This window comes from Tursiops truncatus, chromosome 17, assembly GCF_011762595.2.
Source record: "Tursiops truncatus isolate mTurTru1 chromosome 17, mTurTru1.mat.Y, whole genome shotgun sequence".
In the NCBI taxonomy this organism is placed as follows: domain Eukaryota; kingdom Metazoa; phylum Chordata; class Mammalia; order Artiodactyla; family Delphinidae; genus Tursiops; species Tursiops truncatus.
Window position 1 is genome coordinate 57,798,021 of NC_047050.1, and position 19,409 is coordinate 57,817,429.

Sequence of the window (19,409 nt, forward strand, 5' to 3'; positions counted from 1 at the left end):
CATAGCGTCCAATGTCTCAGAGCATCCGTTCTGCCACAGCCAAAGGCCTGCCCAGGTTCAAGGGGAGGGAATACAGACCTCACTTCTCGATGAAAGGAGTGCACTTTTCACATTGTACAAGGGGCACGTGGGATGGGAGATCTCGTTGTGACCATCTTGGAAGCTACATTCCACCAGAATATGCTCTCTGACCACATTTCGCCTCTGTCTCACATACAAAATATATTTATCCCTTCTCCTAAGACCACCTAGTCTCATGCCATTATGGCATCTGCTCAACTCCAGGAGCTCATCAACTAAAAAAGGTGTAGCTGTGAGTGAAGCTCCTTGCTGCCTCTATGGGCACCATTCCTCTATCTGATGATGTGTAAACTAAAGAGACAAGTTATCTTCCCCCGAAAGACATCGTTTAGTAAACATTCACTCTATATTAGGCCCTGCATCCAGCATTAGGTGAGTTATTGCATTTAATCCTCAGCAGGCCTGGGAAGTAATAGTATCCCTAATTCCAGATGATGAAAATGAAGCCCAGAGAGGCCAGGTAACTAGGATTTCACAGCTGCTAAGTGGGGAGCTTTAGCTCCCCAATTAAGCTAATTTAACAACCATTATACGAGATAAATTATGAACACCTGACCATATACTTAAACATAATTTATATTCAGTAACAATTCTCAAAGTGTCCACAGACTTATGGGTATCCCTGAGACACTTTCAAGGAGTCCAAGAGGTCAAAACCATTTTCATAATAAAGTTAAGACTTTAGTTGCCCCTTTCACTTGACATTGGCACTGATGGTGCAAAAGCAATGGGATCTAAAAGGCATCAGGCTTCCTTGAAGAAATAGCTGAGTCAGGGACTGGGCCAAGGTAGGTACAAGATGAGCTGAGAACTTATGCCAGAAAGTAAGAAAGTTTTTGTTTTCCCTGGTGGCACAGTGGTTAAGAATCCGCCTGCCAATGCAGGGGACACAGGTTTGAGCCCTGCTCCAGGAAGATCCCACATGCCGCAGAGCAACTAAGCCTGTGCGCCACAACTACAGAGCCTGCGCTTTAGAGCCTGTACACCTAGAGCCTGTGCTCCACAACAAGAGAAGCCACCGCAATGAGGAGCCTGCGCACCGTGACGAAGAGTAGCCCCCGCTCACCGCAACCAGAGAAAGCCCGTGCGCAGCAATGAAGACCCAACACAGCCAAAAATAAATAAATAAAATAAGCTTTTAAAAATTAAAAAAAAAAAAAGAAAGTAAGAAAGTGCTCAAGAAAAGAGAAAGTGATTGGGACATGTCACAAAGACACAGAAAGGAGCTCAGAGGGCTCCCACTGGCAAGAGCTGGGACAATTTTAGCACCCAAATAATTAAGTGCAGGAATGTATTGTAAACAACTGGAAAAAATAAGAATGCATGAGTTTATATCAATAAAATGTAGATACATAGAGGAGATCTATAGAATAGGCATATACATATATATTTTGTAAGCACCATAATAAAGGTTAGATCAAGCAAGAATCACCAATAGATGCAAAATCTCATCAATGGATAAGAAATAGGATATTTGCATGGTCTTAAGGTGTCTCCCCACAGATCACTAATTGAGGTAAAGGAGAAAAATAAAGCACAGTAATTATACAGTGGAAACCACACCCTAACTGGTGATCACAATTAACATTACCAGCAAAACACATATGGCTACAGTGAGCCCCAAGACATGGCTCCTGAGAAGGACACCTATGCAGGATTCAGGCCTAGAATGCATAACCGTGATCTAATCACAATGAAACATTAGACAAACACAAGATAAAGATCATTCTTTTTTTTTTTCTTTTTAAAGGAGGCGTAGAGGAGTGTGGCCTTTACTCTCAAAAAATGTCTGTGTCTTCAGATGTAGAAAACAAACTTATGGTTACCGCGGGGGAAAGGGGAAGAGGGATAAATTGGGAGATTGGAATTGACATATACACACTACTATACATAAAATAGGTAACTAATAAGAACCTGCTGTATAGCACAGGGAACTCTACTCAACACTCCGTAAGGACCTATATAGGAAAAGAATCTAAAACACCATGGTATATGTATATATATATAACTGATTCACTTTGCACAACATTGTAAATCAACTATACTTCCAATAAAATTTTTTTTTAAATGTCAGTGTCTTAAAAGAAAAAAAAAATTTGTGGAAGTATATTCCAAATTAAATGAGGCTAAAGAGATAAGAGAATTAAATGCAATACCTGACTCCACACTGGATCTTGTGGAGTCAGGTATTGCATTTCATATCTGACTCCTCATTTAATAAACGACCTCATCAGGTCAGCTGACAAAACCAGAATATGGGCAATAAAAATATGGTATCAATGGAACTTGATAAAGTTGATAAAAGTACTGTGGTTATTCAAGAGAATATCCTTCTTCTTAAGAAATGCAGACTGAAATATTAGGGATAAATGACAATTATATATGTAACTTACCCTCAAATAGGAGTGGGGGAGAGGGCAAATGATAAGGCAAAAGGAGCAAAAGACAAACAAATGGTGAATCAAAATAAAAAGTATATGTTCTTGGTATGATTATCAGTTTTGAAATTTTTTGAAGTTTAAAACTACTTCCAGGTAAAAAGTGACCACCCCAAAAAGCAATAATAAGTCAAATCTCTGGTACTTTGATATAAATTCAGGCACTGCCACCAAATGATACTAGTAGCCATTGTATTACTTTCTCCACCACCACATACTCACAATTCTTTTAAAAGCCAGCTTCATTTTAAAATGTCATTGATGAAGCAATACAAATTATTAATTTATTAAGCCTTGGCCCCTGGGTACATGTCATTTTCATATTTTCTACGATGAAATGGGAAGTCTGCATAAAGCACTTCTGCTGTGTGCAGAAGCATGATAGCTGTCTTGAGCAGAAGCACTTGTGCAATGAGCGCTGGAGTGAGCTGGATTAACTCCAGTTAAGTGAGTGAGCAATGAGTGCAATGAGTGCTGGAGTGAGCTGGATTAACTGGGTTTTTTCCCCCACAAAATTCCCTTTTGGCTGAAAGGATGACAAACTGTGGTTATTCAGACCTGAATACTGGGCACTTTCTCAAAAATGAATGAAATGAGAATGTCATTTCAGAGACAATAACTGACAGTATTTTTGCTACTAATAAAATTTAAGTTTTCATGTGAAAATTAGGATAGAAAACTTAGTGTCTGCCACCATGAGCTGAACAGTGTCCCAGTGCTTGAATATTTTTCTGGAGATGGGTGGTGATATCGATCACTGATTTCGTATACTGTCAGTGAAGTGTGGGAACATTTGGAAGATCTGGGTCACTCAGGAAATCAATATTTCCCAAACGACCAGTGCACGACGATACAAAAATCATGCATGGGTAAGAGACGAAGTGCAAGAGATACTAATGGATCTTAAAGTATCTGAGCATGAAAATTTATGATCAAGTTTTCAGATTTCAAAAAACTACTACTTGTTGAGTTTGGGCATAATATCAAAGAAGAATTTCCACAATTATCTGAAAGACTTTTAAATACTCCCCCCTTTCCTACTTCACATCTTTTCTTCATTTACTTTAACCAAAATAACATATTACAACAAAGTGAATGCAAAAGCAGATATGAGAATCTAGCTGTCTCCAATTAAGCCAGATAAAGAGAAATTTGCAAAAATATAAAACAACACCTGTCTTCTCACTAAGGTTTCTGGTTTCAGAGAATACAATCATTTTCATTTTTAAAACATACCATTTATGTTCATATGAAATAGGTTTCTTGTGATATTTAAATAAATTTATAATTTTTTTAATTTATCAGTTGTAATTTCTAATAAGATATCTACATAAACCAAAGCTCTTTGAGGTCCTCAATAATTTGAAAGAGTTAAAAGAGGGTCCTGAGATCACTTTGCATTCTTGGTGGAAAGGGTGGAAAGAAAACCCAGGTGCCTGCCCTCACACTTCGGCAGCCAAAGCTGCCCATGGAAGCTACCTCTACAGATGCTTTCATTAACCACTCCAGCCCGTCTACAGCAGGCACATGACCTAAGCTGGGCCAACTGGACTTTCTCTTCTGGAGTTTTAATTCTCAAATGAAATGAAACCATGACGGACTGGAGTTTCCTGGTTCCTCTCTCTTCTAAGTCTGATTTCTCCATCCTATAAAGTACCTTATAGCAGGACAAAGCGTTTCTTTTTCCCCCTCCCGATTTTAGCCAGCATAGGATTCTGTTGCCTGCTACCCAGAATACTCAGTGATATATTAATTTCTCACTTTACCTTTGTGTTTTCTCCGTGCAGAAGTTCTGGCTTCCTTTGTGTTTTCTCCCCGCAGAAGTTCCGCTTTTTACATCGAATCCTTTGTGTCCTGATTCTGAAAGCTGTTCTTTGCCTCAGGGCAATGACCAAGAGCGTTGCAGCCTGCTCCTCTAGTCAATCTTAACGAGTGGGATCCAGGCTAAAAAACAACCAGTGTTGGTGAGAAACATGGCTGCTAAGGCATTTCCTGCTCATCACGGTTAAATGCTGCTTCACCTGGAGGAGCCCAGGCCATTTCCTGTTTAGCCAATTAAAGCCCGTTGTTCTGTTTTAATTTCAAGTATGTGGAAACATTCTCAAAACTAAAAGAGGCTCTAAAAACAACATGATGGTTTTGTTGTTATTATTATTATACAGTAAATGGAGAATCAATGGGACCTCCTGGAATCAGAAAACCAGAATTACTGTTCTAACTTTTCAACTCGCTCAAGGTATGTCATTGAACAAGGACTAGATGATCTCAGGAGCCCTTCCAGCTCTAAAGTTATATAATTTAAAGATTAGTAGAGCATCACTAGCTATCACTTCCCTCTCCACACCTCCCTAAACAAAAAATCAATGCCACCTTTTCCTAGCGGTACTGCTGGGTTGTTAATAGGTCCACACAGAGTCCCAAACCTGAGCAAAGTGCCCTCACTTCTCTGAGTGTCAATTTTCTCATCTGAAAAATGGGAATGATGGTATCAAGGCATTGTTTTGTGGATAATGAGGTAGCGTGCATAACCCATTTAACACAGAACCTGTAATAGAACAAATGCTTAATGAAGGCTATCCACAATTGTACTATAGCTACAGCAGAACGTAATCTCCAGGGATTAGTCATCCTGTCACTGAATACATTTTTGCAGACAGCTTGCTATTTCTTCTTCTGTAATTCTAAATGCAAGTTACCTACAACTCGGAAAGAGTTAGGCTAAATTTATCACTTTGCATAGAATCAGCAAAAACAGTAATAGGATGTACTGTCAGTGAGTAATGGCATGTATTTGTAAAGGATCAGAGTTTCTTGCAGAGAAATGGAAGGATTCAGAACCCCATCTAGAAAAATGCTTCTGCTGCTGAAAACTGATCTGTTTGCAAACCTTCAGTCCATCACTGCACTGAGAGGTGGCTCAGGAAACAAACCAAGAGAGCATCATGGGCAAACGGCTCACATTCAAAAGGAGCTGCCTCTTTGTCTTTCTTTTCCCCTGTTATGGACTCAATTGAGTAGCCCTGCCCTCCCCCCCAGATTCATATGCTGAATCCCTAAGCCCCAGTATTTCAGAATGTAAATATATTTGGAGATAAGGTCTTTAAAGAGGTAATTAAATTAAAGTGAGGTCTTCAGGGGGAGCCTAGCCCAATATAACTGGTGTCCTTACAAGAAGAGGAAATCTGGACACAGACACGTACACAGAGGAAAGACCACATAAAGACAGAAGAAGAAGATCGCCATCACGGAGTGAGGCCTCAGAAGAAACCAACTCTGCCAACCAGCCCCTGATCTTGAACTTCCAGCCTCCACAACTGTGTGAAAATAAATCTGTTGTCTAAGCTAGCCAGTCTGTGGTTTTTGTTATGACAGCCCTAACAGACTAATACAATCCCTAAGGCCTAGAAAAGTGTCTGGCACACAGTAGGTGTTTAATAATTATTTGTTAAATGAATACAAGAATAAATGGAACAGTTGGCAGCCAACATCCAGGTTCTAAAGAAAGCTAATCCCAGAGCACATCCAGCTACACTAGATATTTATTTACAGCCAGCAGAAAACAGCCACACAGGCACGTCTGGAAGTTCATCCAACTTCCAGCTCTATCCTTCCTGAGACTCAGAAGATACTTTGCACAAAAAGTCTCTGGGGCAAAGGCAACATTATTCCAGCAGAAGAATTTGTCTAGCATCCACTGGCGTCAGGACCAGGGCAGTTTGGGAATCAAGAACATAAAAAGAAGCAGCTGCTTCTCATCTCGGAAGCAAAAGATGACAATTTTATTGTCATGTCACTGAGTCTTGTCCAACTAGAAACCTCTCAAACTATTTGGAAGCAGCCATGGGCATCAATGGAAATGCAGCATGAGAGCAGTCAACTCTGATGACTCCCAAAAGCACCACAGCTCAACTGGGAGATTGCCATCTTTTCTAAAAGTCTCCATTCCTTCTCATTTTCCCTTTCATGGATGGGACCCTGAGGCTAGTACGGTGAAGCAATCGGCCTAGGTCCTAAATTAGTTAGGGGTGGTATCAATTAAGCTGCTTTCACAGGCAGATAAAAGCAGCAATGATTCAAGCAGCTGTAAACAATTAGGAAATTTACTGGTTCACAGAACTGCAAGTCCAGGAGTGATATATCATTTAGGATTACTCTATCCAGAAGCCCCAAAGTATGCTCAAGGATTCAGATTCCTTCTGTCAGCCATTCATGGTTTCAGTGTTACCCTAAAGATAGCTCCTTTCATGGTCGTGAGATGGTGGCTCCCTATTTCACGTTTAGTAGTCAAAAAGAATCACTTTAAGAAAGTGTCCCTAAAGGGTACGCAAGAACATTTTTAGAATTCCCAGCAGACTTCACCTCATTTCCCAGTGGCCCAGTTTGGGTTCACATGATCAACCAGTTCTTGGCAAAGGAGGATAGGATTGTCTTAAGCCAAACAGGCATATTCCTAAACCAGAAAGATGCTGCTCTCTTAAGGAGGAAGGTAGAAAGTATGCAAGATAGGCAATCAACAATGTCCACGAGGGTGACCCAACTGGAGTTTGAACAAGGTCTATCTCATACCAATGGCCATGCTCTTTCCTGTCTACCATGTTATTTCTTATCTGAAAAAACTTTAAAACTTACTAGCCTAGTAAATGAAAAAATGGTTAGTCCCATTGTTAAACAACTTTTTTCTCACACAAGAATGGCAGCATGGTTTCTTTAGTGAATTTCTCACTATTAAAAGAGGCTACAGGGCTTCCCTGGTGGCGCAGTGGTTGAGAGTCCACCTGCCGATGCAGGGGACATGGGTTCGTGCCCCGGTCCGGGAGGATCCCACATGCCACGGAGCGGCTGGGCCCGTGAGCCATGGCCACTGAGCCTGTGCGTCCGGAGCCTGTGCTCCGCAACGAGAGAGGCCACAACAGTGAGAGGCCCTCGTACTGCAAAAAAAAAATAAAATAAAAGAGGGTACAGTATAGAAAGTTCTGATTCTCCTAGAGCTTTCAAGAATAACTCAAGATTCTTCTTATAAAAACCATCTCCTCCCTTGCCCCAACCTTGTGTACATTAAATGTAATTGGGGCGACTCTAGAACACGAGAAGCCACTATTTTATTACAAAGAGTATTTTGCTGCTCAGTAAAGTAGATACAGAACACTTAAGGAAAGCTCAGTAAATTATCGGCCCGGGTTCTCAGGAGGAGACCATCATGACTGCCAACCTCGTGCTCTGACCTGAGGGGCAGCCCTGGGGGTGTGGTGGGGGCGTGCTGGGGAAGCTCTGGCTCCTTCCTCCAGAAGTCTTGGCGCTGGAGGCTGCTTTCTCTGAGCCCAGCACTCCAGGAAACTGCCTGATTGTTTGGCTCAGACAATCATGATCCTCTTCAGAGTTTGCAGCAGCTGAGAGCAAGTGAGACAAATGGAGAAATTAGAACCATACTCAGGCTTCACCAACCCTTGAGACCCAGCCCAGAAGGGTCCACTGCGAGAATCCCATGTACAACCCACAGCACTGGAGCACCTATCATATCAGGTTAGTCTCAAAAGTGTGGGCTTCCGTAGAGCAGAGGAACACGGTTCAGGAAGGAGAAGGGGCAACGTCCCCCCAAAGATAAAGGTGCCACAAGCAATCCCAAATCCAGACAAGAACCTAAATCCAAATTCCACCCTCAAAGCAGCTTCTTCCCCTCAGTTCTTTTATTCTATGGATGGCTTCACCATCTGCCCATCACTCAAGCTTGAAGCCTCACAGTCAGGATGAGGGAGTCCTGTCTCTCGTCCTCCAATCCTAACCAGCTGTCAAGACCTGTCAGTTCTGTCTCCCTGACACCTCTTCTTTCTGCCTCTTCCTCTTCATTCTATTTGCCGTCACCCTAATTCAGACCCTCATTAACTCTTGCTTGGATTATTGAAGTGGCCTCACAACTGGTCTATGCACCTCCCATCTCTCTGCTATTCGAGTCACTCTCCTGATTGCTGAATTGATATTCAGACAGCACAGCTCCAATTCTGTCATATCCCTGCTTGAAAGACTTCAGTGAGTCTTCTTTTCCTACAAAAATAAACCTCAACCCTTATCCTAGCATTTGAGATCCTCGGTGTTCTGACATCCCCAACTTCATCTTCGAACCCTCCTCTGTTTATAATCATTCATGCAGGGCTTGTCAGGATTGCTCAAGCATGCTTCCCATTTCCGTCTCCAGCCGCTACCCAGGAATCAGCCTGTACCTGGAACCCTTCAAATTCCCATTTCCAGCTGCCATCCACCCTCTGAGATCCAGCTCCAATGCCATGGCCTTTGAGGTCATTTACCAGTTGTGACCTTGCCATCCTCTGAAAAGCCAGAAGGTGCTACCTTTCTCTTATTGCATTCACACTTCTATTTTTCAAATATAAGCCGTAGTTTTCCCACTGTATTCAACTTGTTTATTCATTAATTCAACAAATATTTATTGAGTAGACTATTATTGTTGCTATAGACACTAGGGATACAATAATGAATGCACAGAATAGGCAAAAACCCTGCTTAGAGGTTACATTTTATTAAAGGGGAGAATAATAATATTGAAAAGAAAAATCTGTAATATATTAAATAGTGGTGAGTGGTAAAGAGGAATGATAAAGCAGAGAACCCTTCACAGGAAGGGTTTGACATTTTAGATATAGTTGTCAGGAAAGCACCAACTATGATGGTGACTTGAGTGAAATTCTGAAAGAAGTGAGGGAACCAACCATGCAGATATCTTGGGAGACGAGCACCCAAGGCAGAAGGAACAGAAAATGCGAAGCCCTTGAAGCAGAAATTTGCCTGGTACGTTCCAAGAAAAGAGATGAGACATGAATGGAATGAATCAAGGCTGAGTAACAGAGCGTCCCTGAATACAAAGATTGTGTTTGAAGGAAAAGACGGAGATACAGTAGAATCTTCCTCCAAAGTAGACATGAAATGATATTGACTGAATTAATGAATATCTTCATTCATTTTTTCATTTTTACACTTACACATGGACTCTTTTTTTTTTCCTTAAGAATTCTCATTACTTCTTTTCACGGAGGCCTACAGGAAATCAGCTTCCTCCGTTTTTTATTTGTGTTGAAATGTCTATTTCATTGTCACTTATAAAGGATATGTTTTTCAGGGTTAAGTATTCTATGTTGCCATCATCGTCTTTCAGAGACTTAAATCTCCTTTCCATCGCATCCTGGCTTCTGTACTTTCTGTGAAGAAGTCAGCTGATTACCTCATTGAAGTGATGCTGACGTTTGATCCTTTCAACTCTGGATGCTTTTCAGATTTTCTCTTTTTCTTGTTCTTTCAGAAGCTTATCCTGAAGCGTCTAGATGTGCTTTTCCTTTAGATGTGTTCTGCTTGGGATTCACATACATTCTTGCATCTTTGGGTTGATATCAATTATCTACTTGGGGAAATCCTTAACCACTTTCTCTTCAGATATTGTGCTGCTCACTTTTTACCTCTCCTTTTCTTGTAAGATGGCAGTTATACATATATTTGGTGTTTTCATTGCCTCTCATGTCTTTTATGCTCTTTCCCATACTTTACATTTTTGTTTCTCTCCACTCTCAATGAGAGGTTTTCTATTTATTTATATTTTCCAGTTTACTAATCTCTTCACCTATGCTCAATCAGCTGCTAAATTAATTTTTTAAATTCTTAAATTCAGTTATTGTGTTTTTTGGTTTCCATTTGATCCTTTTTTTTTAAATAGATTTCAGGATTTTGGTGAAAGTTTCCATACTGTCATTTATTTTCTTGAACACATTAATGACAGTCATTTTAAAGTCTATATCTGACTAGTTCCAATTTTGGATCACCTGTATTTCTGTCCTATTATTCATTTTTCTCTGTGTCCTATTGTGGGTAGGACTTACAATTTTTGTTTTTTTTGTTTTGTTTTGTTTTGGTTTTTGCGGTACGCGGGCCTCTCACCACTGCGGCCTCTCCCGCTGCGGAGCACAGTCTCCAGACGCGCAGGCCCAGTGGCCATGGCTCACGGGCCCAGCCGCTCCGCGGCATGTGGGATCCTCCCGGACCAGGGCACGAACCCGTGTCCCCTGCATCGGCAGGCGGACTCTCAACCACTGCGCCACCAGGGAAGTGCGGACTTACAATTTTGATTGAATGCCAGATATTGCATATGAAACACTGTAAACACTTTGGATGATGTTATTTTCCTGCAGAGATGATGTTACCCAGTCATATGGCAGGTAGCCAAATAGGACATGTTTCCATTAATTATTGCTGCTAAACAAAACCACTCCAAAAGTAAGTTGCGTAAGAAAACAAGAATTTATCATGTTCATGATTCTTGGGGCCAGGAATTCAGGCAGAATCCAGCAGGGATACTTAACCTCTGTTCCATGCTCTCTAGGGTCATAGCTGTGGTGGTTCAGATAGCTGGAAATGATTGAGATAATCAAATAGAACCATATGTCTGGGGCCTCTGTTCTTCTCTATGTGGTCTAGGGAGCTGGCTCCTTTACTCACATGCTTGTTCCCTGGGCTGGGATAGCTGGTACAGATGAGAGTAGCTGGAATCACTTTCCATACATTGTGGTATCAAGGTAGTAGGACATCTTGAGAAGCAACTGGCTTCCCAAAGAGTGGGCATGCCAGTAGAGAACATTCCAAAAGGCCCAGGTGGAAGGTACAATACTATTTTGTCTTAGCCTCAGAAGTCCCAGAGAGGGACTTCCCTGGTGATCCAGTGGGTAAGATTCTGCACTCCCAAAGCAGAGGGCCTGGGTTCGATCCCTGGTAGGGGAACTAGATCCTGCATGCATGCCGCTACTAAGAAGTCCACATGCCTCAACTTAAAAAAAAAAAAGATCCCACACGGCCCAAAGAAGATCCCATGTGCTACAACAAAGACCTGGCGTGGTCTAAATAAATAAATAAATAAAAATAAATCTTAAAAAAAAAAGTCCCAGAGAGTCACTTGTATCTTTGCATCAATTGACGGAGCCGTTTCAAGGAGAGAAGAGTGGTGAAATTGGTGAAGTAGATTGTCTCAGTCCCATTAGCAGTCTCAAATCTAGATTTCAGACTTTGATAGTCTTCTCGATTTCTGTTTGCCTTTAGTCCTAGAGTCTAGCACTTCAGGGGTCCTAACTAAGAATCTGGGATATTTAAGAGGCCCCCCCCCTTCCTTCATTGTGCCTGGATTATAATGTGTGTCCCCTCAGTACTGGGAAGCTACCAAAACTTGGTTTTCATCCTGTGAATTTCACTCGGTTTATTACCTACTGTCTCCTCCCTTCAGCATCTTATCTTCAGATTCTTGTTGTCTCAAGTCATGACTGCCTCCATGGTCCAAACCTGATTTTTTTCTCTGTAACGCCATGAGATTTCCAAGAGCTCTGCCAGATCTCTGCTTCTTCTGGCATTTCTCTACCCAGCTTCTCAGCCCCTTACCCTGCAAAGCTTAATGAATAGGCAAATGCTCCCCAGGGAAAAGTGGGGCACAGAATTATTGTGCTTACCTCATTAATTTCCCCTTTCCTCTCAATCTAGGCCCCTCACCCATTTTCTTGAAACAGATTTTTTGTGCTTTTCTAGTTGTCTTGACGGTAGGTTTGGGCCACTACCAGCTATACCACCATAGACAGAAGGGAAGTCCATAGACTTATTTGAATGAAGTGTCCTGGTTCACCACTCATACCACTGTATGTTACGTTCCTGATTATCCTATTCTCCTACCTTCTGACATATTTTCATAACATGGAATCTTCTTGTGCTTTCACTCACTCTCCAGTTGTGCCATGGACCACAATAGCTCTGGTCCACCAAGACCATGATGTCCCTTGTGCATGATACGGACACTGTCTATGCTTCTTCTGACCTCCCCAAACAAATACCTTGCTAGGAGACATCTAGTCCCCAGCCTTAAGTTAAGATAGAGATTCCTTCATAGCTCACCATGGTAGTGAGAGCAGGATGAGGGTATAAGCCACCGTCAGTGTCCTTCACGTCCCACCCATGGAGGGAGAAAACAATGAAACGTGTCCCAGACTTACCTAGAAGACTGCTTTGTGCTCTTATACTCTGATTCATAATTCACTGCATGGTTTTAAGGTTGCTGCTTTGCGTAACTACCCAAACAGAAAAAAATCTAACCTCTCTAATAATAACGAATTGAGTTAAAAAAAATACCATCCATACTCACCCCCTCCTCTCTCCAGAGTACAGTCATTTTTGTTCTAGGTTGCTAAATATATCAACTGATGAACCACTACCCATCTGGTGGTATGAAAAGGAAAGTAACTGTAAAAAACAGAAGAGGCAAAGGAGCCTCAGCTTCCTGCTTCACCTGTTAGCACTCTTCCCTGAGTGCCAGGTTTGCCAAGATTGATGTCAGAGGCAGCCTCAGAGCTCTTCTACATTAACAGAAAAGCATCAGGGCCTCAGAGAAGGAAGTCTTTCCTTAGTGACACCTCCTGCAGCCAGATCTGGTTCATGTGTGTGTGTATGTGTGTGTACTAGTGGTTTGGTAGATGGGAAAGAACTTTCTGGTGATTTTTAAATTAATTTTTGTAGCTTAAGGGCTTTTTCTAGAAGAGGGTAAGACTTAAGTTAGTCAAGGGTTAGTGCTAATGGACACCTCACAAATAAGTTTTGAATGAATGAGTGTGAATAAATGAATGACTAGTAGAGCTATGCATGCCCCCTTTAATGGAAATCAAAACACAAAACAAAACATCAATTCTCCCAAGACTAGCACGGAAAGGAGACCGTCCAGTTGGGGAGTGTGGGAGGGTGGAGAATATCCATTTGAACCTTTTGCCCTAGTTGTAGATTCTGCCTTTGATTTTTCAAAGCACAGTAGAAACAAGGGCCAGTATGATTAGAAATGATTTTACTGAAGTTGGGGGACAACAGAAGAAAAGTGAAAGAAGCATGAGATTAGGTATTCTGATTGGCAAGACACAGTGTTCCCTCTGCTTTCAAAAGTTAACATTAACACACGATCCTCACCAAAAAAGTGCTTCCAACTACCTACTCTGCTTCCATGTTATAAAGGGCATTTTTAACCACTCCTACCTGAATTTATCTTCCCAAGTCTTCCAAATTTTTCCCAGATATTCAGTCAACAAACATTCATTGAATGCTAACTCTGGGTTGGCACTATCTAATGACTAGTTGACAAAATGACAAAGACACCCTCTCTGCTCTCACTTGTCTCCCCATCTTGTGCCAGACAGGCACCTAAACAGAAAAGTCCAGCCTAGCATGGTATGTGCTACGAAAGAAATATGCACAGGATGCTATGATAGAACAGGTGAAGAGGACCCAATACACTTTGGGAATGGGACTAGGGAGAATGGATCAGAAATTCTGGAGGAAGGATTGCCTGAGTTCCATCTTCAAACATCAATGAATAATCACCTGACATAGGTTGGAGAAGGAAAGAGAAAAGGATCCCAGGCAACAGGCACAGTATGAGCGAAGGTAAAGAGGTTAAATACAGCAAAACATGTGAATGTAGCTATAAACAGTTCACTTTGCTTTAAAAAAAAAAAGAGGAAACTTGAAAGGACACAACAGGCTGCAGGGGTAAGGGGGTCTTGGGAGACCTAGAAAGCCATGTAAAGGCGTCTCACCTCAATCAAGTATTCGAGAATCATTGAATGCTTGCAGGCAGCAGAGGGATGTTATCAGACATATTATTTAGATAATCCACTCCACATATCAATTCATTTCTGGGGGGTATATATGCATTTCTCTAAGAAATTGGCCTATAGCTTTCATCAGATTCTGAAAGGCATCAATGGTGCAAAAGGATTATGGACACTGGTATAAGAAGTAATACTAAATATGAACATGCATCAGAAATGTCTGATCATATTTTAAAATATTCAGATGATAGGACTCACCCCATGCTTCTGAATCAGACTCTGGACGTGGGCTTAGAAATCCATGTATATTTTAAAATCTCCTTTATTAGTGCTGATAGACAGATAAGTTTAAGAGCCACTGGTCAGGTCTACGAGGGCTAGACCTTCACTTTTACCTACCTAGGACTCAACCACATGCTTCCATTTTCTGTTTCCTTTCACTTAGTCACATCATAAGTGACCTCAGCCCTCAAGTGAGGTCCTAACTCCACCTAAGGATGTGGCCTTACTCTTGAAGATTACAATATAGTAAACATAATTGAATAATTTTCATGCAAGAGCCATGACCCACCTTGAGTAATGCAATGGAGTTATCCTCCTGAGTGACCTGTGACCCATGCTAATTAGCAAAGGGTACTCAGCTTTTCAGTGACCAACCTGGAAGTAGTTTCAAGCATCCATTTCTAAGGTGTTCACCTAAATAACATGAGGACAGTTGTTATTGTAATTAAAGATTCGGGCATATAGTGCAGAGTCACTTAGTTGAAGCAGCTTGAGGCTGTATTTTTATAGACACTATAAGTAGATGGGTGAGGAAAAAAAGGGGCCTCAAAATAAAGTATTTAGACAATGTTATGCAAAAAATAGCTGAAGGAATTTGTTTCTGCCAATATCTTGAAGCTATAAATAAGGAGTTAGGAAGCAAAAAGAAGAAACTAGGGTGTAATGCTTCTGAAATGTGCTTAGCTTAAAGAGATTTTTTCTTCAAAAAAAAAATCTACATAGGTCGTAGATATAATATTCAGTGAAAAATTGGAATGTTCTCTTCCTTACCTAAGGCAGGGGGTGGAATACATACTCATTTATTGGAAAAACTAGGTCAGATTACATCCATTCATAGATAGTCTAAGATAGAGCCAGGCCAATGGTTTGGGATCATGAAGAAAAACACATTTTTCCCCACATCTACCAAAAATACAAATGTCTACTCTCCTGTAGCCCTGATCGTTCTTCCCATCTTCAGGAGCAGTTTTACACACCATGACATGCAGGCAATTACTTCTACCAAGTGGTTCATGGCATGAATCATATTCTTGGTAAGGTCTACACACTGACTGATCCCTTGACACAGAGCGGCTTGGATTCAGAGGTGGGTTCATTTTCCAACTAAATTCCCCAGGCCAATGACTTCAACCCCGTTTTAGGACCACAGGAAATTGATAATTTTCATCAGCCACTGGCACTCCCACCAGTTTGGATAGCAAACAGTAGCAGAAGGTTTGGTGGGATTTGACATACTATAGTAGCGGAAATGTTGTATAAACTGGAAGATGAAATGTTCTTATAAAACTGTAATCCAATATTTGGAAAGACCACTTAAGAAACATGACCATCTTAATTAAACATTTTTAAAAAATTAAAAAAAATAAACGTGACCATATTCATCGAAAACAGAAAAGTCTCAGAAATAGGAACAGCCAAGAAGAGCCTCAGGAAACAGGACAACTAAATGTAATGTGGTGTCCTGGATGTGATCCTAGGGTAAGAAAGGGACACTAGGTAAAAAATAAAGAAATCTGTAACGTATGGGTTTTCGTTAATGGTAATGTGGTAATGTATCAATGTTGGTTTCATACTAATGGAAGGTGTTAACTGGATTTGGAAAGTATGGGAACTCTCCTTACTAACCTTCTCCCTTTTTTCTTTTATAAATCTAAAGCTGTTATAGAAAAATACTATTAAGAAACATGACCATCTTATTTAGTAGTAAAAGGTAGGTTCTTGGTGCTTAAATTTCTATGGCTTTGAGGACTTAGAAAAACATTTCTCATCCTGGTATCAGTGGAATCCCAGGAGTCCATGGATAGCCTCCAGGGAATCCATGAAACTCCCACCTCCATGAAACACTTTTATACTACATCAAATATTGTGTGCATATAGCATATATATATATATATATATATATATATACACACACACATATATATACATATATATATGTGTGGTGTATGTATGTGTGTGTATGTGTGTATATATATATATATATATATATATATATATATATATATATATGCCAGAGACCATAACTTTGATGGAATCTCAAAGGCATCTGAGACCCAAAATAGTTGAAAACAGTTGCCTTCTCATCCCATAGTAGGATAAAACCTACATTTCTAAGTCCCAAATGTCTTACTATGGTGCACTCATTCTACTTTTTGTAAAGGTGCTGCTTTGTCTTCTTATTGGCTAATATTTGAGGTCCCCATTAGCCAGGGTTGGAATCTTTGCATGTTATTTAAATTATTTTCAAAACTGTGTTTCTCTTATTGTTAGTGAATTTGCATATACTCAACATTTTTTTAAAACTGAGATATAAATAACATACAATAAAATTAACAAATATAAGGTATATAGTTCCTTGGCTTTTGAAAAGTATACACACTGATATACCCACCTCCCAAATCAAGGTGTAGAAAGATTTCCATTACCCCAGGGAGTTTCCTCATAATGCTTCTAGATACTTCTCACCTGTTCCCCAACCCAGAGGCAACCACTATTCTTAACACCATATATTAGTTTTGCCTATTTCAAACTTGACAGAAATATTTTCCTAATGGTGTCTTTTCATGAACAGAAACTTCCAATTTTGATGAAGACCAATTTTTTTTATAATTAGTAAATTTTTTAATCCCCAGAAATTTTTGCTTATTCTAAAGCCAAGATCAAAAGACAGTCTCCAATCTTTTATTTTTTTAACATCTTTATTGGAGTATAATTGCTTTACAACAGTGTGTTAGTTTCTGTTTTATAACACAGTGAATCAGCTACACATATACATATATCCCCATATCTCCTCCCTCTTGAGTCTCCCTCCCATCCTCCCTATCCCACCCCTCTAGGTGGTCACAAAGCACCAAGCTGATCTCACTGTACTATGTGGCTGCTTCCCACTAGCTATCTATTTTATATTTGGTACTGTATATATGTCCATGCCACTCTCTAACTTCATCCCAGCTTACCCGTCCCACTCCCCATGTCCTCAAGTCCATTCTCTCCGTCTGCATCTTTATTCCTGTCCTGCCCCTAGGTTCTTCAAAACCTTTTCTTTTTATTCCATATATATGTGTTAGCATATGGTATTTGATTTTCACTTTCTGATTTACTTCACTCTGTATGACAGACTCTAGGTCCATCCACCTCACTACAAATAACTCAATTTCGTCTCTTTTTATGGTTGAGTAATATTCCAACGTATATATCTGCCACATCTTCTTTATCCATTCATCTGTCGATGGACACTTATGTTGCTTCCATGTCCTGACTACTGTAAACAGAGCTGCATTGAACATTGTGGTACATGACTCTTTTTGAATTATGGTTTTCACAGGGTATATGCCCAGTAGTGGGATTGCAGAGTCGTATGGTAGTTCTATTTTTAGTTTTTTAAGGAACCTCCATACTATTCTCCATAGTGGCTGTATCAATTTACATTCCCACCAACAGTGCAAGAGGGTTCCCTTTTCTCCACACCCTCTCCAGCATTTACTGTTTGTAGATTTTTTGATGATGGTCATTCTGACTGGTGTGAGGTGACACCTCATTGTAGTTTTGATTTGCATTTCTCTAATGATTAGTGATGTTGAGCATCTTATCATCTGTTTATTGGCAATCTGTATATCTTCTTTGGAGAAATATTTAGGTCTTCTGCCCATTTTTCGATTGGGTTGTTTGTTTGACATTGAGCTGCATGAGTTGCTTGTAAATTTTGGAGATTAATTAATTTCTTGAGGTAGGACTGTATTGCTATAAACTTCCCTCTTAGAACTGCTTTTGCTGCACCCCAAAGGTTTTGGGTCATCATGTTTTCATTGTCATTTGTTTCTAGGTATTTCTTGATTTCCTCTTTGATTTCTTCAGTGATCTCTTGGTTACTTAGTACTGTATTGTTTATCCTCCATGTGTTTATATTTTTTACAGATTTTTCCCTGTAATTGATATCTAGTCTCATAGCGTTGTGGTCGGAAAAGACAGTTGATATGATTTCAATTTTCTCAAATTTACTGAGGCTTGATTTGTGACCCAAGATATGATCTATCCTGAAGAATGTTCCATGAGCACTTGAGAAGAAAGTGCATTCTGTTGTTTTGGGATGGAATGTCCTATATATATCAATTTAGTCCATCTTGTTTAATGTATCATTTAAAGCTTGTGTTTCCTTATTTATTTTCATTTTGGATGATCTGTCCACTGGTGAAAGTGGGGTGTTAAATCCCCTACTATGATTGTGTTACTGTTGATTTCCCCTTTATGGCTGTTAGCATTTGCCTTATATATTGAGGTGCTCCTATGTTGGGTGCATAAATATTGACAATTGTTATATCTTCTTCTTGGATTGATCCCTTGATCATTATGTACTGTCCTTCTTTGCCTCTTGTAGTAGTCTCTACTTTAAAGCCTATTGTCTCATATGAGAATTGGTACTCCAGCTTTCTTTTGATTTCCATTTGCATGGAATATCTTTTTCCATCCCCTCACTTTCAGTCTGTATGTTTCCCTAGGTTTGAAGTGGGTCTCTTGTAGACAACATATATACAGATCTTGATTTTGTATCCATTCAGCCAGTCTATGTGTTTTGGTTGGAGCATTTAATTCATTTACATTTAAGGTAGTTATCGATATGTATGTTCCCATCACCATTTTCCTAATTGTTTTGGGTTTGTTATTGTAGGTAGGTCTTTTCCTTCTCTTGTGTCTCCTGCCTAGAGAAGTTCCTTTAGCATTTGTTATATGCTGGTTTGGTAGTGCTGAATTCTCTTAGCTTTTGCTTGTCTGTAAAGGTTTTAATTTCTCTGTCGAATCTGAATGAGATCCTTGCTGGGTAGAGTCATCTTTGTTGTAGGTTTTTCCATTTCATCACTTTAAATATGTCCAGCCACTCCCTTCTGGCTTGCAGAGTTTCTGCAGAAAAATCAGCTGTTAACCTTATGGGGATTCCCTTGTATGTTAATTGTTGTTTTTCCTTTGTTGCTTTTAATATTTTTTCTTTGTA

At 40.2% G+C, this 19,409-nt stretch overlaps 1 long non-coding RNA gene across 2 annotated transcripts in view; it reads right to left on the reverse strand.

The window, feature by feature from the left end:
- Positions 1 to 14,832, reverse strand: part of LOC141276932 (uncharacterized) — a 225,389-nt gene extending 210,557 nt beyond the window's left edge. Inside the window, exons 1-3 of one of the 2 annotated variants that reach the window (XR_012327323.1) lie at positions 14,712 to 14,832; positions 7,742 to 7,906; positions 4,286 to 4,463 (exon numbers count right to left, since the gene is read on the reverse strand). This is a non-coding gene — a long non-coding RNA (uncharacterized lncRNA). Of the gene's footprint in view, positions 1 to 4,285; positions 4,464 to 7,741; positions 14,074 to 14,711 lie in introns of those variants that run through there. The other variant, XR_012327322.1, reaches the window with a different exon arrangement.
- Between the last annotated feature and the right edge of the window lie 4,577 nt (positions 14,833 to 19,409).